The 7,302-nt window shown below is 40.1% G+C and overlaps 1 non-coding gene across 1 annotated transcript; it reads right to left on the reverse strand.

The window, feature by feature from the left end:
* Window positions 1–1,342: 1,342 nt before the first annotated feature.
* Window positions 1,343–1,472, reverse strand: LOC114905426. Its single transcript, XR_003796252.1, has one exon. It is a non-coding gene; the product is annotated as a small nucleolar RNA SNORA11 (small nucleolar RNA).
* Between the last annotated feature and the right edge of the window lie 5,830 nt (window positions 1,473–7,302).

Consider the following 7,302-nt stretch of genomic DNA (forward strand, 5'->3'; position numbering starts at 1 on the left):
TAGCTTTTTAAGGAATCTCCATACTGTTCTCCATAGTGGCTGTACCAATTTACATTCCCTGCAACAATGTAGGAGGTTTCCCTTTTCTCCACACTCTCCAGCATTTATTGTTTGTAGACTTTTTGATGCTAGATTGATTTTTGAATGTTGAATGAGTCTTGCATACCTAGAATAACTGTCACTTAGTCATGATGTATAATTCTCTTAATACTGTGCTGGATTTGATTTGCTCGTATTTTGTTGACTTTTTGTATCTATATTCATGAGAATTATTAGTCTCTCATTTTCCTTTCTTGTAATGTCTTTATCTGGTTTTGGTATTAGGGTATGCTGGCCTCATAGAATGAGTTAGGAATTACAGTGGACCGTGTTCTGGACCCTTGAACAATATGATGGTTGGGGTGCTGACTCTCTACGCAGAGGAAAATCCACATATAACTTGGTCCTCTGTATCCACAGTTCTGCATCCATGGCTTCAACCAACTGCAGATTGTGTAGTACTGTAGTACATATTTAGTGAAAGAAATCCATATATAAAATGGATCTTCACAAGCTAAACTCATGTTGTTCAAGGGTCAATTCTATTCTCTCTGCTTCTGTTTTCCGGATCCCAGTTTCAAAAATTATTGTTATATCGTTGGTAGAGTCAACATTTATTTAGATTTACAACATTTTTTTTTCTTTTTCGATTAATTTGTGCTTTTATTTGCCAGTGTAACTACAGTAACCTGTGAACTTTTTTATTCTAAAAAGCACATTTTACATCACAGTCCAACAAACACATATATAATGTGTATACATATATAAAAGTCAAACAAAGGTTTTGCCAAAAACGTCTACCCTGAGTGTTAATTCTTTTTAAGACTTTTTAAACTAAGGCTGAACTGCAGTGACACATCATAATCACCAAAGTCCCTAGTTCATCTTAGGGTTTGCTTTATGAAGTGAATAGTGTTGCACGTTCTATGGCTTTGGACAAAAGTATGATGACATAAAATCATTATAATGTCATACAAAGTATTTTCACCGCTCATAAAAACTTCTGTATTCTATGTATTTATCTCCCCTCCCCTGCAAACTCCTGGCAACCACTGATCTTTTTATTGTCTCCATTGTTTTGCCTTTTCCAGAATGGCATATACATGGAATCTATTTTTCTTTTTTCCTTGAAGAGAGGGGTTCAAAGCCTTTATGCCTATAACACCACTCATGGCCCAGCCACACGTGGACTGGACAGGCTCCAGGTGGCAAACACCCCCACTAAATACTGTAGCTTTCCTTCCAGTAATGAGCCCTGTTCCACTGGTCCTGCCCAGCAGCCACGTGCAGGTGAAGGGCAGATACGTGTTGGGTATCTGTTCATAGGAAGGCCACAAGTTTTGTGCCCCTTGTCACAATGAACCCTGATTCCTGTCGGGTGTGTTGTAAACAGGTGAGCCATTTCTTCAGACCCCCTGCTGTGAGCACACCCTGATTTACAACATTTTTTAACCAATGTGTTTTCTGTTTCATCTGGCATTTTATTTCTTCATTGTTTTTACATATTTCTCTTAGCAGGATTCTGTAGGAAATATAATCTTGTAGCCCTTGTATTCTGAAAATGTCTTTATTTCACCTTTGCTCTTGAATAATAGCTTATTTGGGTATAGAATTCTCATTTACAAAGTTCACTCTAATTTTCGCTCAGCCCATTCATGATTATTATTCATTATCCTTTGGTATCTATTCTTGCTGAGGAAAAGTCTGTTGTCAGTCTGAGTAGTCTTTTCTTTCTGATACCTTTTAATATTTTCTCTTTAGCATTGATGTTCTCAATTAATGGGACATTTTAAACCTGAGGACTCATGTCTTTCTTCAATTCTGGGATGTTCTCAGGCATTTAAATCTTTCATCACCCTTATGTCCTCTGTTCTCCATTTCGGGAACTCTTATTCTTTACAATTGGAAGTCTCAACTTATTTTCCATCTTTATTTCTTTAGACTGAGTTTTGGGTATTGCCTCAGTTAGATTTTATAATTTATTAACTGTAAGTTTGGGTATATCCAAATTGCTGAGTATAACTTCTATTTAAATGATTGTTTTAAATTTTTCAGTATTTCCAGTTAGTTCTTTTCAGTATCTGCCTCTTCTCATTTCATAGCTTCCTCTTCTTGATTTATGAATACCATCCTTTATTTTCTCTCAGAGGATTTTAATAATATATACTTATGTATGCGTATTCTAATTCTTTCAAGGTGTTCTCATTTTTGCTAGCATGAGTTATTGTATTGGTTCACTCTTTTTCATGGCACTAGATGGGCTCATGCATTTTGTCATTTTATCTGCGAGCTCTTTGCGCAAGGAGTTTTCTTCTTCACTGTTGGATAGTTTCCTGGTTGCAGATTCTGTCTTTAAATTTGATCTTAGGTTAGTAGTCTCCTGTTCCTGCTCTGGGCAGAGACTAAATTTTGTATATTGGGTGTGAGTCAGTTTCCGGTCATGTAAGTGCCCCTATACCCTTGTGCTGCTGTGGGCAAGGGGTAGATTTCTGTTTACAAATCTAAGCAAGCTATTTTAGTCTATATTCTTGAGCAGAGAGCATGCTGTCCAGCCCTGACTTCACACCCAGGGCTCTCAGTTCAGTCTGCCACTGCCCTGAGTAAGGTGAGTATGGCACTGAAGCCTTGGTTCTTAGCACATACCTGACCTTAGCTCCCCATGAGTTCCCAGTAGCAGCCCCTATAGCTACAGGTTTCCATTCCATTTGGGGGTTTTGTCTTTCATTTATTTCTGTGTTTGTAATAGAAGGGAATGTTTCAGTCTGTGCACACTCAGCCACCTTGACCTGAAAGGTCTGAGTTACTTTTATAATGGAAAGGAAAATGCATTCTAAAATAAACATTATGTATAACAGGGTTAGCTCTATAGACATATGGTGTATCATAGAGATTAGGCACACAGCCTCTGGAGTTGGTCAGACCTGGTTTGGGAATCCTAGCCCTGTCACTTGCTAGCTGTGCAATCTTGAACAAATTATATAATCTGTGCATTCTACTTTCCTCCTTGCACAATGGGTATAACAATATTGTCTGGGTTATTGTCAGGACTGAATGAAATAATGAATATAAAACCCCAGGACAGTGCCTGGCACATAGAAGCTCCTCCCGCCCCACTTCCCAGGTCTTTACCTATTGAAACAGACATCAGAATTGGGCAGAGTAGATGGAACTGGCATTTTTATTACTGGTGGAGTTGTTGGAAATATATTGGGTAATAGATATCTTTCCTCATACCGTCATCAACCCCATTTCAACAAATTGTGTTGTAATATCCAGGTCTATGTAAAGAGTTTATTATGTATCTTAATACTGCTTTGTTGATGCCTCTCCAATAGTTCAACTGAATAGCAAAAATTTCAAAATATGTTGGTAACTTTTGGAGATTTAATAAGATGCGTTTGTTGTCTGTTTGTGTGGAGTTTTTTCTTTTGGCTGTGGGTGCTTTGAATGGCAGGGACCAGGTATAAGACTGGAGGAGAGCATGACTAGTTGGGCCTTGAACAAGATGCTAAATGTTATAAGTGATTCTGCGATTCCTTTTCTTAGCATGAGCTAAGTAGCTTGTAATGTTTTATAAAGTAAGACTCAGTTTTTCTACATTTCTCAGGTGCTTTCACTAGCGTACAAGGTCTTAAACATGCACTGATGTTCATATGTTTACATTTCCATCAGCCAGATACAAATCATCAGAAAACTATTTTTTATCGCCTCTCTTCCTTTTTTCGTATATGTGTACACACACACAATCAAAACCACAAACACAATGCTTTTATGTTTTTTCCTCCTGCAATCTGGACACAGGGACTCTTTATTCCTTTATTTATTTTATTTATGGCTGCATTGGGTCTTCATTGCTGCGTGTGGGCTTTCTCTCATTGCAGTGGCTTGTCTTGTTGCAGAGCATGGGCTCTAGGCACATGGATTTCAGTAGTTGTGGCACGTGGGCTCAGTAGTTGTGGCTCGTGGGCTCTAGAGCGCAGGCTCAGTAGTTGTGGCAAACGGGCTTAGTTGCTCTGTGGTATGTGGGATCTTCCCAGACCAGGGCTCGAACTCGTGTCCCCTGCACTGGCAGGCGGATTCTTAACCACTGAGCCACCAGGGAAGGCCCTCTTTATTCCTTTTTTAAAAATTGTGATAAAACCTACAAAACATCAAATTTACCATGTACACTATTTTTAAGTGTACAGTTCAGTGGCATCAAGTACATTTACGTTGTTGTGCAACTATTGCCACCGTCCATCTGCAAAAATTTTTCACCAAAACATAATGTTTTGAAAACTATCGGTTTTATCAAATTTTAACAGCTGAAGAAAGAAATGTAGACTCGGCAACATTGGCACTCTCGCTACTATATTTCAGAAGCAATAAAATATCCTTTTTTGAAAAATCTCTTCCCATTCATTGCAAGTCCATAGTAATGTTGCTTTTGGAAAACAAAATTTAAAACAGAAAACAAATGCTTTGTCCCCTGCTGATATGTAACAACTGAAGTTTATAACAAGGTAACTATTTTATATCCTTCCAAGCTAGTTTAAACTATATCCTTCCTGTTGTGTTCTATCTTTTGGACAGGTATGTAATTAAGATAGACGTTGTATGATCCTATAAACTCCCTTCCCGGAGAATGTTCTGGCCAAATTCAGTTTGTTACATTATACTGTTCTTTTATATGTCCCTTATTGTCATACTTAGCAGTCTACAAAATATCAAATGTAGGTCACTTTCCTTCCTAAAATGTTTTCAACCTTTGTTATATCCATTAAGGAAGTTATAATTCTAAGGTGTCTGAATTTTAGTGCTGACTGGATAGATCTTTTTCTGGTATTAAGTGTGAGTATGAAAGCAATGAAACAATTTGTGAGAGTCATCTTTCATTTCTACATTTTCTAAGAATTTTGTAATCCTAGGAAAATATCCAGGACATCTTACTAGAGTGTGTGGTGTCCTGAGCTCCATCCTTCTTCTCAGGGCTTAAGAATGTTCTAGACTATTTTACAGTGGGAATGGAGCACCCAGGATTAAGAGAAGGGGAGTGTGTAAAATCTCTGCCGTGAGTGGGCATCCCCCTCCTGGGTGGTCACTAGGCAAAGGGTGACTGTGGAGGAAGGGAAGCTTCACCCTCACCTGGAGGGGCAGCTGGCAAGTCATGGAGGCTGCCTGGCTCCTTGGTGCTCCCTCAAGTTGCCCGCGGTGGCCCTTCTATCCATTTTTTTCTTATTTCTGTTTGAATGGTTTCTTCATCCCACTCCCTCTTAGTCTCCCCTCACCCCTAGTCTAGAATAATATTTTCTAGTTTCCCAGAGCAAATCCCACACATAAGCCCCACATTTACACAACTTTTGGTCTAGACCCAGAGACTTGCCAGTCTAGAGACCTTTGAAAACTCCCACTCTGAGATTCCTTTCTTTTCTACCTTCCACCCTGTCACATCTCACCCTGAAGGCAATGGGCAAACAGGGGCTTGGAAAGGAGAGGTAGAGCTACAAAGAGCAAAAAGTGGGGAGGGGTTAAAATTTCAAAAACATTGTCCCACTGTGATGTAAAGTAGATTTTCACTGATAGAAATAAGATACAGTGGTCCATCTCCAGCCTCAAAGGATAGTATTTTTTTTTTTTTTTTTTGCGGTACGCGGGCCTCTCACTGTTGTGGCCTCTCCCGTTGCAGAGCACAGGCTCCGGACACACAGGCTCAGCGGCCATGGCTCACGGGCCCAGCCGCTCCGCGGCATGTGGGATCTTCCTGGACCAGGGCACGAACCCGTGTCCCCTGCATCGGCAGGCGGACTCTCAACCACTGAGCCACTAGGGAAGCCCAGGATAGTATCTTAAAAAAAAAAAAAAAAAAGCAATGGAGAATTTGCTATTGAGAAACTTAAGGTCCTATGAGGAAAATACTATTAGAGCTAGTATTACAATCCTGTCTGCACACTGGAATCACCTGGGAGATTTTTTCTTAATGCCACAAATAGGGTGCCTTGACCCACCCCTGGAGCCTTCAGTTTAATTGGCCTGGGGTAGAGTTCCATGAAAAGCTCTTTTTAAAATTTCTCCAGGCATTCAGTGTAGGACAGAAACCCTCAGGATATCAGCAGGGCTGCCACAGTGCCTGGGCCCACAATAATTTCAGGGCTCCACAAAAATGTTTAATTTATTTTAAAATTAGGAGAAAAAATGAACTTTAAGGTGGAAGAAAACGTGTTACTATATAATATCAAAATATTTTTTTTATGCCAATGCCTTCATAAAATACAATTTTACATATATACAGTTTTTATATATAATTATATATACAATTATATAATACAATTTATATATTTTATTTAATTTATATAATTTTATATATACAATTATATATACAATTCATATATAATTATATGTATACAATTATACAAACACACGCGCACACACACAAAAGTGCCCAAGACCCATGTAAGTCGTAATGCAGCCATGTATTAAAAGGACCAGCATAAGGGTACGTCTTTGAATATCCCTAAATATAGCTGTTCAGTTCACATTAAGTTAGCACATTGAAATATGTCAGTGATGTCTGCACTTGGTATTGGCGATAATGGTGCCTAAATTTCCCTTTGTCATGCCCTGTCCCCTACAGATGGTTCAGGGGATCTCCATCGTGTTTCAACCAGCTACCTGTAAATTTTCCTGTGTTGCCAGTGACAGCCTAAAAGGCACCCTTGAGTGTCTTGTCTTCCATCCAAACATCCAGTACCTTGCTGATGTTTGATTCAGAGCCACTGACCAGGTCCCTAAGGTCAGAATAGACTGGAGAGCTCAGAGAAAAAAAGAAACGTTGGCCCTGAGCCAGAGGCCCCGGGAGACTCTGGTCCCCACCAATGTGGGGCTCTCTGCCTGGGCTATGTTGTCCTCTCATGCCCCAGCTCAGCTGTTACCTGGCCCCTCCTGTGGGCAGCTTCCTGAGGCTGAGTGACACATACCTTGCTGCCCCCTTGCCCTCTTTCCAAACCCATATCCATATTTTAAAAGTCATCTTCCTCATGTTGGCACAAACTCTGGAATTCTCATGGCAAGGGAAAGGCCTATGGATATCAATCTCTGCGTCCTTGAATTTCATGGAAGGGATTGGGGAACAGAGGGGACAGATCAGTGCTGGGCTCAGAGGAGGCAAATACCTATAAGAGCTGCGTGTGAAACTGAAGGAGGCGGGGGGAGAGAGAGAGAGAGGAGAGACAGAGAGAGAGGGGGAGAGAGAGAGAGAGGAGAGGGGGAGAGAGGAGAGAGAGAGAG

This window comes from Monodon monoceros, unplaced genomic scaffold (genome assembly GCF_005190385.1).
Source record: "Monodon monoceros isolate NGI ecotype Baffin Bay Population unplaced genomic scaffold, NGI_Narwhal_1 Super_Scaffold_21, whole genome shotgun sequence".
NCBI classification, from domain to species: domain Eukaryota; kingdom Metazoa; phylum Chordata; class Mammalia; order Artiodactyla; family Monodontidae; genus Monodon; species Monodon monoceros.